This window comes from Pogona vitticeps, chromosome 5, assembly GCF_051106095.1.
Source record: "Pogona vitticeps strain Pit_001003342236 chromosome 5, PviZW2.1, whole genome shotgun sequence".
Taxonomy (NCBI): Eukaryota; Metazoa; Chordata; class Lepidosauria; order Squamata; family Agamidae; genus Pogona; species Pogona vitticeps.
In genome coordinates, this window is record NC_135787.1 from 178,153,353 (window position 1) to 178,177,613 (window position 24,261).

At 41.4% G+C, this 24,261-nt stretch overlaps 1 protein-coding gene across 9 annotated transcripts in view; it reads left to right on the forward strand.

Moving 5' to 3' along the window:
• Positions 1-24,261, forward strand: part of IQSEC3 (IQ motif and Sec7 domain ArfGEF 3) — a 202,240-nt gene that overhangs the window by 44,764 nt on the left and 133,215 nt on the right. The gene's annotated exons all lie outside the window — the stretch shown is intronic.

The following is a 24,261-nucleotide window of genomic DNA, read 5'->3' on the forward strand; positions in this document are numbered from 1 at the left end:
CCAGGAAAATAAGTTGAATTTCCACCCTCAGAGGCCTTCAGGAGGTACAATTCACCTTTTAAAAAAGGTGACAGTCTCCTCTGCATGTTTTTATTTTTTATTTCTCCTCAAACTAGAAGTGACTTCCAACCACTTCCAGTTTATCCCCCCCCCTCCCCAATACGTTTGCAATTCATGTAGCTCTCAGAGAATCCCTGAAGGTAGAAAATTTTTCCTCACACCTTCTAAATGTACCAATTCTTCCTGAAAGAGTCTATCAAGCAGAGAAGGGGTGTATGTTTCCTTGGACTTGTATTCTTATATTGGAACTCTGTTGAAGTACCATAAGTTGATTTGTTTTGTGCTGGAGTACCTTAATATGTTAAATTCTGATGGAGAAGACTAGGAACACAGGCTCTACCAGTTAAGATGGAGTCTCCCTCCATAATCCTCCACATGTGAATTATATACGGTTCTTAATTGTCTGAAGATGGATCCTGTAGAAGAGCTATGTATGTTATACTTTTTTTTTTTTTTACTTTTTAGAGTATATTGTTTAAAGTAGCATCCATCTTGCTGAGGAATTCTAGGCAGCAATGTCCAAAGAAATAAATTTCTTAGAGGTAACACACCAATACTACTGGTCTAATAGAAAGGCTTTTTTTGTTGTTGTTGTTTAGTCGTTAAGTCATGTCCGAATCTTCGAGACCGTATGGACCAGAGCATGTCAGGCCTTCCTGTCTTCCACTGCTTCCCGGAGTTTGGTCAAATTCATGTTGGTAGCTTCTATTACGCTGTCCAACCATCTCGTCCTATGTTGTCCCCTTTTCCTCTTGCCTTCACACTTTCTCAACATCAGGGTCTTTTCCAGGGAGTCTTCTCTTCTCATGAGATGGCCAAAGGAGAAGCACTGCTATTAAATGCTGTTTCATAAAGCATTTCAATGTCTGCCTTTATAGGTAAAGGTAAAGGTTCCTCTTGACAATTTTTGTCCAGTCCTGTTCAACTCTAGGGGGCGGTGCTCATCCCCGTTTCCAAGCCATAGAGCCAGCATTTTGTCCAAAGACAATCTTCCGTGGTCACATGGCCAGTGCAACTTCGAGAAGGTGGTCCCTATTTATCTACTTGCATTTGCATGCTTTCGAACCGCTAGGTTGGCGGGAGCTGGGACAAGCAACGGGCGCTCACTCCGTCACGTGGATTCGATCTTACAACTGCTGGTCTTCTGACCCTGCAGCACAGGCTTCTGCGGTTTAGCCTGCAGCGCCACCACGTCCCTTGTCTGCCTTTATATTCATGTATTAAGACCATGGAGCTACTGAGAAACTTTCTGTAAATATGTTCTGAAGTAAGGATGGGGGAAAATTTGTTACGTTTGTGATACACACTAGCCAGATTAGAATTTTCCAAGCCAGTGTACCACCCTAGAATGTTTTTGTCTCACTACTCAAATTGTCTCAGATTTTTGTGGTGCAATCTACCAAACCAATATATATAGATTAATACACAGATAAACAAAACAAAAAAAGGAGTAAAACTTTTTATAATAAAATACTATTTGCTGTTGATAGATGGATGGATAGATGGATACTAAGAGAAATGGGACACGAATCTCAAACTGATGAGCAGACAGAATCAGCTAAGGGGCTGGAAAAATGACAAATGGCAAGAAGCCAAGAATGATAGATTTGTACCTTGAAATTGCTTTTCCCCCTTCAAACATACACCTAAAATATAAAGACTGATACGACAAATGAGTATTTGAAAACATGCATATATATCCCAGGTTCCCTATGGGTATCTGAGCCTGAAGATCCTCTTTTGAGGGCCCACAATGAGTCTTTTCTGTTGTAGCCTTTAACAACAATACGGATAGCTGTGTTGGCACAAAACCAAACCCTTTAAGGGGATGATACATTTATTAAGTGAACGAAAAAGGCACAAAAAGTGTGTGTGTAGCCTTATCATTCCTCTACAAGAGAGAAAGTTTTCTTAGCAGTGGGATTTGGCTGTTAGTGCCCTGCTGAGGCAAGGCAGATCTGTCACCTGGCATCACATTGCAATGTTTTCATTGCCAGGCAAAAACATTTTTATTTGCCCAATCATTTTAATCTGTGCAAAATGAAGTGAGCTTTTTTGGGTTCTATCTGGTCTTCTATCACTATTGTTCTGCTTTATTATTTTTCTTTGCAGAAGGCTACCTTGAAATCCCACCTGGATGAAGGGCTTTATAGAAATGCTTTTAATATCAGAATGGTGCTTAGTGCCTGGTGTTTATTCGTTTTATTTGATTGCTTTATATTTGTTGCAGGGAAAGTTTCTATTCTTTTCCGGGATTAGAAATGATACATTAATTTTAATTAATTAAAATCTAATTGAAAGGGTATTGTGAGGTATGGGACTGACTCATTCTACAGGACAGAAAAAAAAACACTCAGCAGTTGGAATTGAAAGGCTCCTGTAATCCATCTGCTTACTATGGAATATTTCCTCTTAAACAATAATTAATTGCAAATTTAATGCTGGGAACCTATATATGATTTTGGAGGAAAGGGATAATAATGTACGCTCCATTTTGGCTTATGTCTTTCTTAAAAAACCAAAAATAATTTAGCAGTCCAGAAATATGCATGTCTCTTCAGAAGATGCACTAAATTCAATGCATCTTGGTCCTAAGTAAATGGCTATAGGACTGCAACCGTTTCCAATCAACCCCCTTTCCAAGATGTTCTAACAAATAAATGTTTAGGTTTGCAAGATAACTTCTACTCATCCTGCAGAGGAATGGACCTTCTAAAAAAAGAGCATATCTGATAATAAGGAAAATATTGCCTCAGAGCATAGATACACATAGGAAATACATCTCCTTGTCTTAAAGGTCTTTCTTTGCTTCTGTCAGAAGCACCACAGGACAATTAATAAACTTGTCATTTAAGTTTGTTCAGTAACAGGCAACATCAGGAGCATTTGGGGCATCTAACACCAAGTCTTCCATAGTATATGTTGAGGGGCATAAAGTACACTGACATCGTTGCCTGTTCTACTCTGCACTTGCAAGGGGCTATGCCAATGCAAAAAAACAGAAAATAAAACATCTTCTTAGAGTCACTTTGGTTTTTCCAACTCTGCTTCGTAATCTATTAAGTGACTTCGAAATAATCCAGTTCTCTATGTGACCAAGGGTTAGCCTTTCCTGTTCCATCCATTTTAAGAGATGAGTAATTTCGACATTAGAATTCTGACATTGTCTGCTGTTTCTTCAAGATTCAAAGATATTCTGAAAAAAACTTTCTTTGTTTTTAATCTGGGAAAGCAGGATGTTAACTAAGGAATGGATATGCATTTGATGCAGACGTTTGAATCTTTCACTATTAGCAGCTACCTCTCTCTGTATATCACTGGGTACAATGCCTGCTAGATAATTAATTTTAACCATAGGAGTTGGCTTCAGGCAACCAGTAATGATTCTACAGTTTTCACTGATTGCTTCTTTTCAAGGGCGGAACTATATCACAAGAAGGTGGTATATTTGTCTGCAGAGTAGGCTAATATGCCAAGACAGTAGTTCTTAGTGTTTGTGGTTGTCTACCCCAGCTGAGTCCTCACAGCTTTTCCAAAAAATGTTCTTTGAGGAGATACATTTATTTGTATTTTGGCAGTGTCTCTTATAGGTCAGCATGTAGCCCAAAGTACTCTCTCCCTAGATGTTGAGCTGGATAAATGCATTGGCAAAGCAGCTACCATGTTCTCTATACTTACAAAGAGAGTATGGCTTAATAAGAAGCTGAGAGCATATATCGTCAAGATCCAGGTCTATAGAGCCTGTGTCCTGAGCACACTCCTGTACTGCAATGAGTCCTGGACCCTTTGTGCACGGCAGGAGAGGAAGCTGAACCCATTTCATATGTGTGGTCTCCGATGCATTTTTGGTATCACCTGGCAGGACAATGTTCCAAATAGAGTAGTCCTAGATAGAGCTGGAATTTTCAGCGTGTATACATTACTAAAACAGCAACGTCTGTGTTGGCTTGGGCATGTTGTGAGAATGGCTGATGATCAGATTCCAAAAGATCTCCTGTATGAAGAAGTAGTGCAGGGAAAGTGCCCCAGAGGGAGACCACAGCTGCAATACAAGGATATCTGCAAGTGGGATCTGAAGGCTTCAGGAATAGACCTCAACAGATGGGAAACCCTGATATCGGATCGTTCAGCCTGGAGGCAGGCAGTACATCACGGCCTCTCCCAATTTGAAGAGACACTTGTTCAGCAGACCGAGGCAAAGAGGCATTCCCGAAAGCAGCAAAATCAGGGAGCTGGACAGGGGACAGATTGTATTTGTCTTCAGAGTGGAAGGGATGGTCACTTTCAAATTGGCCTTCTCAGCCACACTAGATACTGTTCCAAGAGCTCTGTTCAGAGCACATTACCATAGTCTCTTAAGACCGAAGGATGCCTACAGCCCAAAGTAACACCTGGGTGTCTGGGTGCAACACAGTGATCTAGTTCAGTGGTTCTTAACCTTTGTTACTCAGGTGTTTTTGAACTGCAACTCCCAGACACCTCAGCCAGCAGAGCTGATGGTGAAGGCTTCTGGGAGTTGCAGTCCAAAAACATCTGAGTAACAAAGGTTAAGAACCAGTGATCTAGTTGAATGCCTTTCCGGGCAACCTGAAGTTTCTTAGGTGTCTGCCTTTTTCTAAGATGGCTCATATTTCGTATCGTAATTAGAGATGGGCATGAAGCAAAGAAAAACCCCATCAAGTGCCCCCCGAAAACAAACCATGAAATGACCCGTTTGGGAAATGTGCCTGTCCCAAATGAAATGAAATCCCAAACTATTATTGGTGTTGGCAATTTGTATGCTTCATTTTTGGGTGTGTCATCTCTGGCCAGACAGTCTGGTGCCAGTCAATCAATTCCCTCGGCAACACTGGAGTAGACCTAGAGAAGACTTTGTGTAGGATTGATTGTCATGTTAGGCAGTCAAATATGGAGCGCTAAGTCTGCTCTCTGGGAGTAGGTTTCCAAGATCTGGGCAGCTCAGCGGGTGGTTGTGCATCAGCCAGAGTGAGAAGAAGATACTTAGCTAGCTGGTCCATTTGTTGTTGCATCATGTGAGATAGATACAGTAATTTAGGGAGGGTCTGAAGAACTTTGAAGAAATTGCTTGCAGCAGCTTTTATTTTTAATTTCTAAAAAACCTCTCCCAGCCAGGGAGGTGTATATGTCTTCTGGGAGGGTTTTTTTTACCTCCTTCCTGACCCAGCCCCAGCCTGGCCGCCATCAGAGGCAGAGGGCTGAGCATTATTTTGCTCTTCCATCCTCTTCCCATGTCTGCCTCCTTTCTGTTCCCTCCTCAGTCCACTTCATGATGAGTAACTCTTGTGTTTCAAGTTCCCTCACATGAACCACTCATTTAATTTTGTCCAATCCCACTGCTAAAGAGCGCTTCCCTGCTTGGGAGGGATCTGCTTTGGAGGAGAATAATCTGGATGCCCCCCAATCCAAACTTCACCAAACTTGGAAAGGGTGGAGATATGAGGCAGCTGACGTCTCACTGTGACTTTGGCATCTCTAACCGACATGGGGGCTGTTCTACTACTCCCAGAAATCCTGAATCACACAAACCACAAAATAGTTCATTTTATTGGAATGTTTGCAGTTTGTGGACCCCCCCCCCCCCCCGAACCATCACGAGCCACCATTTTCACAGTTTGTGCCCATCTCTAATCATAATATGCACCAAATTCTTCTAAGGCATCTGCTAGAAGATAATCATCTATTATCTGAAAGCGCTCCAACTGACCAGCAAGTGAGAGATAGTTATTATAAATAAAACCCATAAATGTGCCACAATCCTTTTCCTTTTTGTTTCTGTTTTGGTTTTCCTTTACAAGATGGGAATCAGTTACATTTTGTTTCTCTATACTCTTTGGTGTGTCATGAAACCCTCCTTGGCACTTTCAAATCTGACTCGGATCTGAGATTCTACTTATACTCCACGATTTAAGTGTTCCTGTTGGCTGGCTTCCTTGGGGTTATGCTATTTTTCTCCCTCTGCCATTATTCACAGCAATAACTTGGTGAAAGGTATAATTTTCTTGCCTAGGTAGGCTAGTTTACAATAGCCCGATTTTGTTTTTGTTTTGTTTTTTTCAAATCCAAGATACATTTTCACCTTTTCCTATTGTAATTTATACTCTTGATGTTTTTCCGCAAGAAGATTCCAGAGGTCAGATGCAATGTGACAAACCATTCCATCACTGGATCTTACTGTTTTACTAGACAATGTGGCCCATTCTGTTCTGAGATGTCAATTAAAATATAGCAGCTTTAAAATAAAAAAAAATTCAAGGCCAAGCATGCATAACTTACCTATTTAATGAGTTTCATGGCTTTCAGAAAGTTGCTATAACCATGTACTCCTCCAAAACAAAAGCATGCAACTACATGTCTTGAATTTGCTCATCAACTTTTCTACCGTGAGTTCTACTGTGATCCAAGATAAGTATAGAATCAAGAAGGGGGCCAGTTATGCAGTACCAAAAGAAGAAGAGACAGCTTAAATTTGTATACATTTATATGTAGAGATGTAAATTTTGAATATTTAATCAGTTTAAAAGAAATGCAATATAAGATCATTTGGAACCAGTCGGACATGAACAAACACAAGAAGGATTTTCCCTGATCTGCCTCTTTATTCTGTTGCCCCTAACTTATTTCAGAACTCAAAGGTACCGTGTATAAGAACCAAGAGCTCTCAATGGAAGGCCCAACGTCTTGAATTTTGGGTGGGAAATGCGAAGTCTCCTTTCTTATGCCTGCTTACCTGGCAGTAAAATCCACTGAACCTATGAGACGGCTCAGTAAATGTTGTATAGAATTGCAATATAAGAAACAATCCAGGTGTTGGAGCATTGACATAATTTGACCCACACCTTTCAGAAAGCAAGATAACATATTCTAGAATGTTTGTCTAGAAGACACAGAATGTGCAGCCTCCAGCTGTCATTGGATTCCAGTTCTCATCAGCAGGTAGGGATGGAAAATGTAGTTCAACAATATGATTCCCATACCTGATCCAAAATATTCTAAGGTACTCATCCAGTCATCCAAATTAGGCTGCCTGTACTCCAATCTCTTTAGGCAAAAAAATGGACAAACAGCATGTAAAACTGTACCTCAGCCGTATTTCCCTTTTAAAACAATTATTCTGGAAAACATTTTTAAGTCTGATTTTCCTTTAATGTAGCTTCTTCTTTTTTGTTATGTCACTAGGCTTTTCATTCTATTAACTTTCAGAAAGTTAACTCTTAATAGTTGATTAACAATTAATTAACTATTGAGTCCCACCCTGCATTTAGTGGCTTCCTTTCAGGGCCACTTTAATGTTCTCATCTTGGTCTGTCAGCCTCATAATAGTAACACTTGATTAATAATTAATTTTTTAAATAGAACTTGTTCATTTCTTTGCATTTGTATCCTGCCACTAGCCAAAGGCAAGGTGGGTGGGTTGACCATTTTGGCCGTGCTGGCTGGGTGATTCTGGTAGTTGTAGTCCAGAAAAATTAAAGTATTCAAGCTTTTGTATGATCATGGGGTCCATTGATCATTCCTAATGGAGATAGTTACCCCAAAACACTGTGAATATCACATGATACCTAACTGTGATTAGATCAGTTGCAAGTTATGTTTTTCTTTAGATTAGGGTGTGCAATGTAGCACACATGCAGCCCCTCAGCAACCCTACACCTGAAAAGAGTTTTGTGAAATTGTAAGCATTCCCAAATTCTTTTATGCCCTATAGGGTATTTTGGGCACACTTCTGTGAAGTTTTGAGCTATCCTACAGTATCCTTAGGGCCCCCATGCCCTAAAATTTAATTATTTTTGAAAATCAGTCATTTTAAAGAGCAGTTTTTTTAAAATCAACACCAATTTTCGTAGGTTAAAAAATTGGAATTCCAAGAGCCCTCTAGTAGCTAACAATATTTACATTTTAAAAATTGGGAACAAATGCACCTACGGAATGATGGGGCATGGTAAACCTAGCAAAATTGTTCTTTTATTCCCTCAAGGCCACAAGAGCACATTTTGAGCAAAACAAAATTTCCACATTTTTTTTGCTGTTGAGCAGGGCAGGCATCTTTGGAGTGTGTGTGTGTAAAAATGCCTCTGGGTGTGGCATGATGCCCTCCTCGGTCATAGAAGCTGTACTTTAAAGTCTCTGGTCTTCTACTGAGAAGAAACCAGAGACAATTTCTGTGAATACCAGTATTTTGTTATCAAACAGAAAGAAAAGAGGTGAACCTTCTGTATTAAGGTAACTCAAATTCTGGCTTCTCCTTGTTACGGAGCTTGAGAATATCTGCACAAATACATTTTGCATAATTTATTTTGCATCTTTAAGTTGGAAGAAAGGAGAAAGAAACACAGAGGACAATAAAATCTTAACTGTCTCGCAAGTGGTTAACTTGTTCAACTCTAAGATTTCACCAGACATTGATTTAAGAAAATGGCTAAGATGGTTTTTCAAAAAAGCGTTTCCTGGACTGTTGGATGATTGAACACTTAGGGATATGGATGGGTTTGAAATGTAACTAGAAGGCTATTGTTGGAAGACTGAACACTTATGGATGGTTGAACAGTTGCAGAAATGGATAGATTTAAAGTGCAACTGGGACATTTTGTTGTTTGTCTTAGTTAATTATGCTCCCTTTTTTATCATTTTAATTTTGGTTGTTTTATTAAGGTGATATTTTTGCTTGCCTTTTCTTGACTTTTGAAACAAATTTTGCCCACAAATTGTCATGAGAACCTTATTGACTAAGAGTAGAGATTTCTATAAATTTGGACAATTGCATTCAATTTCAGTGTCATGAAGCTAGAAACTATATCAGGGGCTCTCAACTGACATTTTCCCTTTCATTTCGGATGGGCAAATGCTAGATTCTGCCTGACCTTCTGAATTACAGGCCCTCATTTTAAAAAAAAGGCTTAATATTGGTGTAATGGATGGTTTTATATTCAAGGCACCCCCACATACACCTTTGGAGAGACTGTATTGGAGGCCTGATAGAGGCCACAAGTGGTTTATGGGCTGCATTTTGTCAACTCTTGCTTTAAATATGTGTCAAGATACTCACCAAGGAGATTTTGCATGTTGTAGGTTATCACTACCCTGTCTTGTGTTTGCATGGAATTCCCAGACCATATATCATTCGTGTGATTGTAAGGAATAAGGATGTTGACAGAAATCAAAACGAAATCTAGGGGAAAAAATAAGCTTTTTCACTTGTTGGAATCTCAGCGGAGAGTTCTCCCATAAGTGGAAAATCAATTTGGTCCACATTCAGACCTTTTTAGAAACGCTTTGCTTAATCCTCTGTGTGGAATTGCATTCATGAGTAAACAAGAGAGCTTTGCTTTTCTGTTTCAACTGAAGCTAGAAAGCTGCGATTCAAAAGCCACCACCCTGTACCCTAAGCTCACAAAAAGCACAGTTGTGTGGAGAAAAATGCAGTGAATCTATCTTTCTACCCTTTGCTGCCATGTCTGGCTAACAATGGGGAATATGCTGGGGTCTCAAACTCAATTTACCTGGGGGCCGCTAGAGGCAGAGTCTGGGTGAGGCTGGGCTGCATCAGATTTTCCGCCAAGTGGAGCAAGAGCCCGAGGAAGCCGCCTAGGAGTTTCCTTAGCCCAGCTGGGACTCCAAGGAGGAGGAGGGGTGGACGAGCCCTCGTCGCTGGCCACAACCACCTCCGGCTCCTTCTTCACAACCACCATCACCACCAGCAGCAGGATGAAGTGGAGAAGGGAGGGAGCACTGGCAACCGCCTAGCGGGGTGGGGAGGAGGGCAAGACATAAAATTTAAAGAACAATCCTCACAGAATTCTCCTTGCCAAAGGAGAAAAGTCCCCACCGGTACCTGCGAAATTAAACAGAATGGGGCAGGGGCCCCACAGGTGCTCTTGACAGCAGAGGATGCGTGGGCACTTTGGGGGGGCAGGCAAGTTGGGGGCCACAATCATCCGGCAGGCCGCAAATGGCCCCCGGGCTGCATGTTTGAGACCCCTGCGTAGAGATGTTGAACTGCCACTCCTGTTGGCCCTGGCTAGGATGAGCAAGGGTAAGGGATCACAGGGTTTGCACTCCAAAAACACCTTGAGATCCATGCATTTTCTTTCTCCTGGTGTGGTTAAATATATCACCATTACTCAAAGCTTTACTTTAAGTCTTTCACCTTATGACTGCACCCTCAAAAGTTTATTTATTATTAGTTTTATTTATTTATCAGTTTCATTTATATGCCGCATTTCTCCCAACAAGGGACCCAATGTTCTGGAACCTTTTTTTTGTTTTTTCATGCAATCAAGTTGCTTCCCACTTATGGTGATGCTATGAATTATCGATTTCAAAAAAGCCCTGTCAGCAACAACTTTGTGCAGTTCTTGCAAACTTAAGACTATGGCTTCCTTCATTGGTGGACATGCTGTACATTCTGGTGTAATGAAAATTATGCCAGCATAAGCATGCTGGCCATTATTCCCATGCAACCAGCATTGTGCAGTCAGATTATATAGTTGATCATGTGGCTGAAATCATGACTCTTGTGCAACATGCATGTTGAAGTATTTTGTGGCTAGCAAGACCACCCTAACATGATTTTCTTTAACACTGCTGCATCATGTTGCTTAGGCAGAGCTGCACACCAGGATTTCAGCGATTGAGTCTAGAGATGGGGGTATTCGTATACGAATATCCCCACAGAGGTGGCATTAATGAGGGTCCAGCTTCATGGGGCCAGACAGTCCAGCCACTGGTTTGCCACAGACACAGATGGCTCGATTCTATGAATAGCTCTGCAGCGCATGATCCGCTCACCACTCCTGGCAGGAGTCAGGAGAACAAGCCTCGCTGCAAGGTCAAAGAGTGGTGAGTGGATCGCACGCTACGGAGCCATTCGTAGAATCCCGCCGTCCGCGTCTGCAGTGGATCGGTGAGTGGACCATCCCATCCCATGGGGCTGGACCCTCATTAATGCCACTTGTGTGGGAATATTCTAATATGAGTCATTCCATCCATTATATGGCCTGCCTCTTTTCCTATTGCCTCCAACTTTCCTCAGACTTATTTTTTTGTCCCATTGAATCCTCTCTTCTCATAATGTTGGCTTGATAGGTTAGTCATTTTTTGCTTCTAGGGAGAGTTCAGATTTGATTTGATCTAGAACTCACTTCTTTGTCTTTCTGGCAGTTCAAAGTATCCATAAAGGTTTCCTCCAGTGCCATGTTTACAATTATTAATTTCATTCTTTGATGTCCAGCTTTCACACCTGTATGATAACCGTGATCTTCAGTGGCATATTTGCACTTGAGTATCTTTTCTAGTTTCTTCATAGCTGCCTTTCCATGACTCAGTCTTCTGATTTTTTGCCTGCAGTCCATTCGGACTGATGGTTGTTCCAAAATGAGGGGTGGGAAGTCTCTGGTCCTCCAGATTTTTTGGCCTGCAACCCCCATCAGCTTTAGCCCCAGCATTGTTGGTAGTAAGAGATTCAGAGAGTTTTACTCCAGCATCTGGAGATGGGGTAACCACATGAATATCAGGGCAGGTTCCTTTCTTCAACAACTGTGTGGAAGAGTTTTACCAGGTGTACTTCAGATGTTGAGGGTCCGACACATTCGGGGACATTAGGTTTGGAATAGCTGTTTGCTTTGTATTGTTGCAAATAAGACATCTTAGATCTCCAGTGCTTTTTCTTTTCTAAGGAGTCAATCTCAAGTTACTTGGGGAGGTGAGGAGCGTGTGACATTTGTGCTTTAATGCAAATGCAAAGATATATCCATAACAAAGTAATTTTTATGTTCTGTTTGTTGTGTGCATGCACAAAAACCTGTTTATGGAGCCCATAGTCTAATGACACTTCTCTTTTTAGAAGTATCTGACACAGCTTTAAACTTTATAATGCAACTGCAAATTACTAAAACTGACTGTGACATTTCCCAATTAAACAGAGCTGAGTGAATAATCTATCCAAAACACTAACTTATTTATTGAGGAAATATTGCAGGAATTCATTACCTACTGCCCAATAGTAACATTCATTGCATGCTTCATCCTGCTGTGTAGTTGGGCTAATAATAAAGCATAAAATTACTTCTATTAATTATTCAAGGGACTATCAAGCAAGTTCTGCTGAATATAAAAACTAATTTGATATTGAGAAGAGACGGTGACTATCATTTAAAAAAAAAAAAGAGGCATTGGGAGCTTTTAGTCCTTACCCTAGAACCTAGTTAGTTGTTGAGGGAGGAAAGGTACACATTCTCAGATACACCACCATTGACTTTGGAGAGCCACTAACAGGCAAAAGGGATAGTCAAAAGGGATAGTCAGAAAGTGCTATCTACTAGAGATGTGCCCAGTGACATTTTTCATAAATCCTTTAATTCAGGTTCTTTGAAGGGAGCTCCTTGGTCATTTTCATATTTTTCATGTACAAATCCTTTCATTTTACATGAAAGGGAAAGCCTCTTTTGGTTTCTTTCATATCAGGTTTCCTATTTGTGTTTTCTAGCACTCTAAAAACTGTAAAGAACCCTTAACATTATCCAAGAAAAAAAAATAGAGGCTAGACAACAGAATTAATCTACTCCAAAAGCAGACAACGGTATATGAGAAAGAAAAGTCATTTAAAAATCCACCGAAATGTACCTCTTTAACATAATAAATACACAGTAAATTAACAAAAACTGACAAACAGGGAAAGCACCCTCTTTCATCACAGGAAGGCAATTTAGCATAATAAAAAAAATGCACACAGAGATCCTGGTCACAAGTGGATCATGTTCCCAAGCAAAGCAAGCAAGCAAACAAACCAATAAAGAGTTTCAGAGAGTTTTACTCCAACAAACTCCTAAAATGTGGGGGAAAGAGGCAGGCAGGCCAGGCTCAGGCAATCATCATAATCACCATCATCCCACCAAAGAGGGAAGAATACCACCAATGAAATTAGTGAGGCGAAATCAAAAAAATAATCCCAAGGAGGCATACTGACACAAGTAACTGTCTGGCAGCAGTGGAAAATAATCCAGAGAAATACAGGGAAATCTCTCTCCCCCCCAACAAAAAATGGAAGGGAAAAAAGCCCAAAAATTAACGATCCATGATGGAGGCAGGCAGGCATCTGGGATTCAGGGCAGTAGTTGCTCAGCACACAGTTACCCACTCACAAGGAAAAAATGAAAGCAAAAAAGAACACTCGTCACTGGAGTACAGCTTCAAAATCCCTTGCCCTCTTCCTAGATGAAAATTTGTCAAGCAATTGGTGAATAAAGCTAAAGGTAAAGGTTCCCCTTGACATTTTTAGTCCAGTCGTGTCCAACTCTAGGGGGCAGTGCTCATCCCGGTTTTCAAGCCGTAGAGCCAGCGCTTGTCCGAAGACAGTTTCCGTTGTCACGTGGCCAGCGTGACTAGGGAACGCCGTTTTACCTTCCCACCGAGATGGTACCTATTTATCTATTCGCATTTACATGCTTTTAAACTGCTAGGTTGGCGAGGAGCTGGGACAAAAAAACGATGGGAGCTCACTCCGTTGTGTGGATTCGATCTTACAACATCTGGTCTTCTGACCCTGCAGCACAGAGGCTTCTGTGGTTTAGCCCACAGCGCCACCACGTCCCTAATTGGTGAATACAAAGGGCTAAAGGGTGAAAGAAAGGTCATACAACGGGTGAAAGGGGGTTAAATGAAAGAGAGAAACTTGAAAATGCAAACTTTTGTGTTCCTTGCATTCATTCATATGAATCATTTGTGGTTTAGAAGCTCTCTTCTCAGAATCAATAAAAGGAAAAAGATTTGTCCTGTAATGTCTTTTATTTTTGCTAAACACAAAAAGTCTCATCCCTCCTACCTACGAAACTAGATAGCACTGTAGAACATAAGCAAATGGATGCAATTGTCCTCTATACTCTAGAAGGGGGCTTATCTGGGCATCTGTTTGACCACTGTTTAACCCTCTGTAAGCCTTTGGTGTGATCCAGCAGATATTGTCCTGGATTCTTAAACAGCTTTCACCTCCAAATTCTGTCTTAAAAAGAGGTTACAACAGATAACTAGGAGCAGTGACTTGTGGCCTCAGAGCGTCAGAGTGTACCTTCCAGATAGCTGTGCTCACCTCTTTTTGATGAGTTTGTGGATGGAGCAAAGCCTCTACTCAAAAGTAGTTCAATTGTGAGAGTTTTGACTACTGAATCATACAGAAATGTTGGTAGTGTGTGTAGGGTTGCCAGATACATGCGTACCAAAAGGAGGACATAGAAAGACAAAAAAGAGGACAGAGGAGGACGTATTGAATGTTTCATCTAACAAACAGGAAGGGGGCCTACCAAGAAACAGCGGCTTCCGATTGGGAGCAAAGCAAATAAACCTGAACCCACCCCCGCCCAGCTGCGGGAGTCCCCGGCCACTCGCACTCTGCACAGTCTCAGAGGCAACCTTGCTAATCTGGATGCCCAATCAAGGCTCTGGTGCAGGCAGGAAGAAAGCAACGCTGAGCAAAGCTGAACGAGGCAGCCTCCTCTCCCCCGAGGGTCATAAGTTCAAGGCTGGGGATTGTGGGAGTTGGAGTCCCTGAAAGGGACTTTGAACACACACAGTCTGGGCATTTGCCTTCACATCGATGTGCTCGGGCACTGCTTGCTCCTGCCTGGCTTCGCAGGCAGCACTTCACTTGCGCTGCCTTTCTGGGCTCCATGTGGACTGGGCGGGCATGGTGGATCTCTGAGCAGCCACAGCCACGGCCGCAGGAGGGGGCGAGGGCTGCGCTCTGGCACCGGCAGCAGGTAATGGGGGGTGGGCGGTGGGTGGCAGGGGGAGGGGGTTCCTTCCACCTCTCCCCCTCCCATCCAAAATTATAACATAAAATATACAAAAGCCAGACATTTTAAAGGTTTTTATCTTTGCCTGCCGGACGAAGGACATTAAGCTAAAAAGGAGGACATGTCCTCCTTTTGCCGGATGTCTGGCAACCCTAAGAGAGAGAGAGAGAGAGAGACCATGGTAAGCTACCACCTGCAACTATTCTTCAGGTACTATAGGGATCAATGAATCAAAAGTCCAGTCTCTTTGTCTTTAAAGCTTAACCTTCAGTCTTCAGTTGAAATCACTGGGACTTCAAGGTGCTTGGTGCAGGCAGATCAGGGCCACTATGATTTTTAAAAAAGGCTTATTTTATCTATCTTGAACTTCAAAAATGTGTAGGTGAGACATCTTTCCTGGCCTGGCTGTCTACTGGTCTAATTAAGATCAATGGATGGCACTGCAAGGAACTAATTAAGCTCTTTGCAGGTCACACATAATTCCTGTGGCTCACTGGCTCAAATGACTAAGATAGAAGTAATAAATAATGAATAATATCATAATAAGGAATTATGGAGGCCAAGAGAAAATAAAGAGAAGGTGAAGACAGTATACTGAAAACCTATGCAGGAGAGAGAAAATAATGAGAGACTGCTTGAAATGGCTTTTAGGGAAAGCGAAAGAACAAACTGCCAAAGCAGGACTACAGCTAAACATCAAAAAGTCAAAAAATCATGACTACAGCTTTAATGTTGACAATTAAGAAACTGAAATAAATAAAGACCTTGCATAACTTGGTTCATTCACCAGTCCAATTGGAGACTACAGCCCAGAAATCAAAAGAAGACTGAAACTTGGCATCAATGAAGGAAACAAACAAACAAACAAACAAAATAAGTGTAAGGATGTGTTATTGGTGACCAAGACCAAGATCATCCACATTCTTATATTTCTGATCACCATGTACGGCTAGATAGTGAAGAAGGCTGATGGGAAAAAACTGATTCGTTTGAGATGTGCTGGAGGAGAGCTTTGCGGATACCCTACCAGTGGTTCTTAACCTTTGTTACTCGGATGCTTTTGAACTGCAACTCCCGGAAACCCCAGTCAAGACAGCTGGTGGTGAAGGCTTCTGGGAGTTGCAGTCCAAAACTCCTGAGTAACCCGAGGTTAAGAACCAGTGCCCTAGACTACTGGAAAGACAAAGAAGTGGGTCCTAGATCATATCAAGCCTGAACTATCTCTGGAGGCAAAAATGATGAAACTGAGGCTGTCGTACTTTGGGCACATCATGAGAAGACTGGATTCTCTGGAAAAGTCAATAATGCTGGGAAAGATTGAGGGCAGCAGAAAAAGAAGACCAAGTATGAGATGGATTGAGTCGTGAAAGGAAGCCACGGCTTGAGTTTGGCAGCGTTGAGCAGAGCTGTTGAAGACAGGAGGTTTTGGAGATCACTTTTTCATAGAGTAGCCAATAGTTGGAGATGACTTGATGGAACATAATAGTAACAACAAGGATAATAAATCATGATAATGTTTAAACCTTGACAATTCCAGCTCTTTAACTGGAAGTAGTCCAACATTTTTTAAATTGTTTTTAAGCAAACTTCAGCAAGGGGCTGGACTAGAGTATCTTAAAAAGTACTCTGAGTACTTTCCATCTCTCCGATTCTGTGAGCATTCCTCCCATCATAAACTGTGGGAACTCCATAAAGAATCAGTGTTTTTCTGTTATAGTGTAGGTGATTTCTTTTCACAATTTATGTTTCCTTGAGATTTTCATGATAAACGTAATAAAACCACTAATCAAATTAGGTTTCTGCTGTATAGTGTGGCATCAACTTCTAATAAAACTCCATTGTCAAGCAGTTTTATATGAGTGTCTTTGAGGTTTATCTGGAGCAATATAATGAGGTTTCAGTGTAAACAATCCAGCCTGTAAATCTAATAGAGCGTCTTCTGTCTGCAGTAAGACAAAAAAAAAAATCTTGCCCAGCTTCCATGGAAGCAATAAAGTTTCTCTTCCTCCCCTACTAGGGATTCAAATTGTATTCACAAGGAAACAGTCATTGTATATTTCCCCTGTACTTTTGCTCTTTGGAGGGTGAGACACAAAAGAATGCTAAAAAAAAATATAAAAATCTAAGTTTGTTGCTGAAAGTAGTGATTTTGGCACCCAGGCCAAATAGTGCAAAATGCACCTGCAAACTTCATAGACCAGGTGTCTATGCTTGTACTGAATTAAGTAAACTTATTTATACTTTAACGTATCCTATATAAATAAGTTAACTTTTTAGTCTAGCCTAGAGGTCTGCTCTACAAAGCCTGCAGTACACACTTCCTTCAAACTAGAAGAGGCAGCATTCAGGAGGGGGCTGGTCCATCCTTGATCCAGGTAGACCAACCCTATATATATATATAGGACTATCTCACACATTTGGAGAATCATACTTATGAAAGCTATGTTACCCATTTCTGTGCAGGGCCGACAGGAAGTCCTTCTACCTTGAAGAATGGGCTTTGAGTCTTCAAGGCACATTAAATATGATTAAGCAAGCTCCATTTCATTTGCAGTGAGAAAAAACAGTGCCGCTAATGGAAACCTGTCACAGTCTGTTACAGCATCTCTCTGAGAGGGACTGCATCTTAAGTGCCTTCCTCCTGGATATTGGGCATGGCTGGGAAGTGACCAAAAGTGTCCCTGTTTCTTGAAAGCATCACACTTCCTCTTGTCACTTCTAGATGTGTGCATGAGAAGAGAGAGGAAGAGAGAAAATGCACCAGCGAGTGAGAGATCACATATGAGAGAGGCACCCATCTTTCAAGCACATTTCTTTAATTCATTGTTTCATTAGCGCAGAGATAATTTCCTCTAGTTCCTTGCAGGTCTGGCTGGCTGAGTTTTGCCCTGTCCCTTTTTGGCCTTTTAGCAACAATAAATGGGATCTTGCCTCAAAACACCAGGGACATTCATTTATTGCAGCATCTGGAGCAAATGTTTCCTTCTTGTTGTGCCATCGAGCTGTTCCCAACATGGTTACCTCGTGAATGAGTGATCTCTAAAATGTCTTGGCCTCAACAACCCTGCTCAACTCTTACAAAATCAACTTTGTGGGTTCCTTTAGGGAGTCAATTAATCTCATACTTGGTTTTCCTCTTTTCCTGCTACCTTCAACCTTTCCCAGCATTATTGTCTTTTCAAGAGAATCCTGTTTTATCATGAATGAATATTCCTAGCCTTTTAAAAAGGGGTGATCAACTTCAGCAGGTCTGAGGCCAATTCTCTGCTCTCAGAATCCTTCAACAGCCACAAAAGATGCAAAAAAGGAGAAGAAAAATGACAACAACAACAACAACAACAACAACAACAACAACAACAACAACAACAACAACAACAACAACAACAACAACAACAACAACAACAACAACAACAACAAAGTACAGAACCTACACATGGACCTTGGAGTGTATATAACTTCAATGAAAGGTGAAATTGCTGCCGCTGGAAGGTTCAGAGAATGCCTAATCTTTCTCTCTTATTTTGGAGAGAGATATCGAATGGTGGAGAGGGCGTCTGCCCAGCTGAGGATAGCAAAAACAGTCAGATGTTTTAGAATGACAACCTCTTGTTTATTGCTGGCTCTGGCTGATGTGAGCTGTGGGACAAAAACATCTGGTGGGCAATGATTTCTCACCTTTGCTTTAAAGGAATTGAGGATTAAGAGAGAGGGAGGGAGGGAGGGAGGGAGAGAGAGACAACAAGCATCAAGACAGGAGAAAAAAAGAGGATACAAATTTGTATAAAATGTATATACTGTATACTTATTTATATGGAACTATTGCAATGTAGCTGGATATATCCCACATCTTACAGTGGCTGGCAAGATTGTGACCAAGTGACCTATATTCCTGTTCAATTGGATCCCCAATTTTCTGATGAAGTAATGAATTGATGTTGCAATGCACTTGGTAGTATCCCCACCAACAATAAATTAAACAGTGTATGAAATGATTGTACAAAGTTAGGTTAAAATAAAGCACAGACCAAAAATGAAGTATTTTGACATATACACCAGTCTTCATTCTTGCTATTGAAGCAAAACATTTCATGTTTGTCTTTTGTCCTATTTTAACCTACCTTTATCAGATTTTTTTTTCATGTAGTTTTGCCGGGTGTTATCTTTTTCTTGCTGAGAATGTTCTGGTGGTAACATCAAGGTGGTTGCCCAACCTGCTTAGGATCCTTTATCTTCAAACTCAACTTGGATTGGCCCAGTCTTCAAACAGAAGATGCTTTGAAGAAAAGAATAGTTCTCTGTCACATGGAACCTATGGGCCGAAAGCAGATTTGCTTGGAAAAGAGGGAGTTTATCCAGTTAAATTGTGCTTGTGATACACCTTGGTTGTGAAGTAACGTGTTACAAGTAATGGGGTCACCTCTTACCTACTACTTTGGAGATAACAATCATTGTTGTGAAATAATGCAACATCTGGGGATATATCTGTGAAGATTCTCAGTCATCAACCTGGAAGTTGAGTCGTGACAATTAGACTTCTTTCTTCTTAGGTCGAAACATTTCACTACTCATCCAAGTAGCTTCTTCAGTCTGAGGAGAATTGGTAGGAGACCCCTGATATATCCTCTGTGTTGGTTTCACGTCCCCCTGTTAGACACAATCTGTCTCCTATTTATCATGCTGCGCTTCATCTGTCTCCAGAAAGACCACTGTTAACGACTGTTAACACCCATGACAATGGGTGGAGAAGGACTGCAGAAGTAGGATTTTCACTCACCTCCATCCTTTGTCCATCTAACAAACCATTCAGACCAGGGGGAAGTGAAATAATATGGGGCATATACAGTATCAGGCTCCTTCATGGATTGCTGCCTTGTCGTGGCGAAGGGGCTTGAGTAACTCAGAGAAGCTATGGGCTATGCCGTGCAGGGACACCCAAGACGGACAGGACATAGTGGAGAGTTCCGACTAAACGCAATCCACCTGGAGTAGGAAATGGCAAGCCACTCCAGTATCTTTGCCAAGAACACCCCATGATCAGAAACAAAAGGCTAAAAGATATGACGCTGGAAGATGGGCCCCTCAGGTCGGAAGGCGTCCAACATGCTACTGAGGAAGAGTGGAGGACAAGTACAAGTAGCTCCAGAGCTAATGAAGTGGTTGGGCCAAAGCCGAAAGGACGCTCAGCTGTGGACGTGCCTGGAAGTGAAAGGAAAATCCAATGCTGCAAAGAAAAATACTGCATAGGAACCTGGAATGTAAGATCTATGAACGTTGGGAAGCTGGAGGTGGTCAAACAGGAGATGGCAAGAATAAACATCGACATCCTAGGCATCAGTGAACTAAAATGGACAGGAATGGGGGAATTCAGCTCAGATGATTATCATATCTACTATTGTGGGCAAGAATCCCGTAGAAGGAATGGAGTAGCCCTCATAGTCAACAAAAGAGTGGGGAAAGCTGTAATGGGATACAATCTCAAAAATGATAGAATGATGTCAATACAAATCCAAGGTAGACCATTCATCATCACAATAATCCAAGTTTATGCACCAACCAGCATTGCTGAGGAGACTGAAATTGAACAATTCTATGAAGATTTACAACACCTTCTAGAACTGACACCAAAGAAAGATGTTCTTCTCATTCTAGGGGACTGGAATGCTAAAGTAGGGAGCCAAGAGATAAAAGGAACAACAGGGAAGTTTGGCCTTGGAGTTCAGAACGAAGCAGGACAAAGGCTAATAGAGTTTTGTCAAGAGAATAAGCTGGTCATCACAAACACTCTTTTCCAACAACACAAGAGGCGACTCTATACATGGAAATCACCAGATGGGCAATATCGAAATCAGATTGATTATATTCTCTGCAGCCAAAGATGGAGAAGCTCTATACAGTCAGCAAAAACAAGACCTGGAGCTGACTGCGGTTCTGATCATCAGCTTCTCATAGCAAAATTCAAGCTTAGACTGAAGAGATTAGGAAAAACCACTGGGCCACTCAGGTATAATCTAAACCAAATCCCTTATGAATACACAGTGGAAGTAAAGAACAGATTTAAGGAACTAGATTTGGTGGACAGAGTGCCTGAAGAACTTTGGATAGAGGCTCGTAACATTGTCCAGGAGGCAGCAACGGAAACCATTCCAAAGAAAAGGAAATGCAAGAAAGCAAAGTGGCTGTCCAACAAGGCCTTAGAAATAGCAGAGAGGAGAAGGGAAGCAAAATGCAAGGGAGATAGGGAAAGTTACAGAAACTTCAATTCAGACTTCCAAAGAATAGCAAGGAGAGACAAGAGGGCCTTCTTAAATGAACAATGCAAAGAAATAGAGGAAGATAACAGAAAAGGACAGACCAAAGATCTGTTCAGGAAAATTGGACATATTAGAGGAACATTTTGCGCAAAGATGAACATGATAAAAGACAAAAATGGGAGGGACCTAACAGAAGCAGAAGACGTCAAGAAGAGGTGGCAAGAATACACAGAGGAATTATATCAGAAAGATTTGGATATCCCGGACAACCCAGACAATGTAGTTGCTGACCTTGAGCCAGACATCCTGGAGAGCGAAGTCAAGTGGGCCTTAGAAAGCCTGGCTAACAACAAGGCCAGTGGAGGTGATGGCATTCCAGTTGAACTATTTAAAATCTTGAAAGATGATGCTGTTAAGGTGCTACATTCAATATGCCAGCAAGTTTGGAAAACTCAACAGTGGCCAGAGGATTGGAAAAGATCAGTCTACATCCCAATCCCAAAGAAAGGCAGTGCCAAAGAATGCTCCAACTACCGTACAATTGCACTCATTTCACACGCTAGCAAGGTTATGCTCAAAATCCTGCAAGGTAGGCTTCAGCAGTATGTGGACCGAGAACTCCCAGAAGTACAAGCTGGATTCCGAAGAGGCAGAGGAACTCGAGACCAAATTGCTAACTTGCGCTGGATTATGGAGAAAGCCAGAGAGTTCCAGAAAAATATCTACTTCTGCTTCATTGACTATGCGAAAGCCTTTGACTGTGTGGACCACAGCAAACTATGGCAAGTTCTTAAAGAAATGGGAGTGCCTGACCACTTTATCTGTCTCCTGAGAAACCTATATGTGGGACAGGAAGCAACAGTTAGAACTGGTCATGGAACAACTGAGTGGTTCAAAATTGGGAAAGGAGTACGGCAAGGCTGTATATTGTCCCCCAGCTTATTTAACTTATATGCAGAATACATCATGCGGAAGGCTGGACTGGAAGAAACCCAAGCCGGAATTAAGATTGCCGGAAGAAATATCAACAACCTCCGATATGCAGATGATACCACTCTGATGGCAGAAAGTGAGGAGGAATTAAAGAACCTTGTAATGAGAGTGAAAGAGGAGAGTGCAAAAAACGGTCTGAAACTCAACATCAAAAAAACTAAGATCATGGCCGCTGGTCCCATCACCCCCCTGGAAATAGAAGGGGAAGATATGGAGGCAGTGTCAAATTTTATCTTCCTGGGCTCCATGATCACTGCAGATGGAGACAGCAGCCCTGAAATTAAAAGGCGCCTTCTTCTTGGGAGGAAAGCGATGACAAATCTTGACAGCATCTTGAAAAGCAGAGACATCACCTTGCCAACAAAAGTCCGAATAGTCAAAGCTATGGTTTTTCCTGTCGTGATGTATGGAAGTGAGAGCTGGACCATAAAGAAAGCAGACCGCCGAAGAATTGATGCCTTTGAATTGTGGTGCTGGAGGAGGCTCTTGAGAATCCCCTGGACTGCAAGGAGAACAAACCTATCAGTTCTAAAGGAAATCAACCCTGAATGCTCACTTGAAGGACAGATCCTGAAGCTGAGGCTCCAGTACTTTGGCCATCTAATGAGAAGAAAAGACTCCCTGGAAAAGACCCTGATGCTGGGAAAGTGTGATGGCACTGACTCTAGATTTTTCTTAATACAGTGCTCACTCCAAAAATAAATAGTATCATAATAGTTCATGAACAGGTGAATGTGAGTTAAGGTCTAAAGAAGGGTTAGAGACACAAAACATATATGTAGACTGGTGGTCCAGAGCAGAGGTGGAAACCAGGTACAGAAAAGACAAAATAAGAGGGTTTTTACCCAGAACAAATGATATTTGATAAACTCCTGTTAGACTCAAAAGATAAAATAATCAAGAAAATATTTAATTATTTGTTAGAAATTAAAATGGAAGACGAGATGGTTAAAGAATGTATGATTAGGTGGGCCAAAAAATATAGGACATAATATTGATATTGATCAATGGTTGCAAATATGGCAAAATAATATAAAGCTTACAAAATCGGTTAATTTCAAGGAGAACACATACAAGATGTTTTACAGGTGGCATATGCCTCCTCTGTTTGCAAGAGGACATGGTTCTGTGTAGCTCTTACAAAAAACTCTGCCTGCTGAAATCCGCCCTTCCACCTAATGACTCCTCTGTTCTTCTGCCTTCGGCCACTCTCTCATTCAGCAAGTGTCATGGAGATGCAGGGCTTTAGAAGGAAGCACCAGCATCTTGTGCCTAGAAACCAATTGGGAGTCAATTTGTTTGTTTAAGCTGCAGAGAAAGATGCTCACAGTGCCCAGTCAGTTAGTATCCTAGCAGCTGTATTTTTAGCTGAACTGTGCGTTCTGGATATTTTTCAAAGACAGCATCACCTCCAACACATTGTAGCAGCCTAATCTGGAGTTTAACTGGCCATAGCTAGCAGTAGCTGTTTATCTTTCTTGGGAGAAATGTTATGTTTGGCACACTAGCCTCTGTGGGTAAAAAGTTTTTTTTTTTTACCTTGGACAGAGGCCATTTAGACCTCCGTTGACAACCCTTTCTGTAGAACCTCCTCCAAGCTGTGAACCTCAGTCTGTAGTGTGGATGCACTGGGCTTCATCCCAAGCCTATTTGGACATTCTCATTATTCATTAGGACACAGTATCTCTTCACAGCTGTTTTATTGGGACTGCTCCCAAGAACCAGATTTAGTCTTGATGCTACTGAATGGGAAATAGCTGTTGCTCAACCAAGAAGGTGTTAGCATTAGTTGCATTTGTGCCAGGTGGCTTAATGGCAATTAAAGCGGGTGCTAAAAGAGGTGCTGGATTCCAGACATTGATTTTTTCATATGCAACATGGCAAGAGAAAAAACTCAAGATAAACAGATTTTCCTGAATAAATCTGGAGAATTATACTCTTGATTAAGATGAGAATTTCTGCCAATTTCCATTAAAGCAGAACTGAATATTAACCAGGATTGCTCTGTAGGTGGGTAAAACATGAAAAAGTTTTGTTTTGTTTTTGACTACATCTTCTAGAATTCTTAACTGGTTTGGTGTATCCTGGGAGTTTCTGGACTTTTTTCTTTCTTTCTTTAAAAAAGCATTTATAAAATATCGAGCAATTCCAGA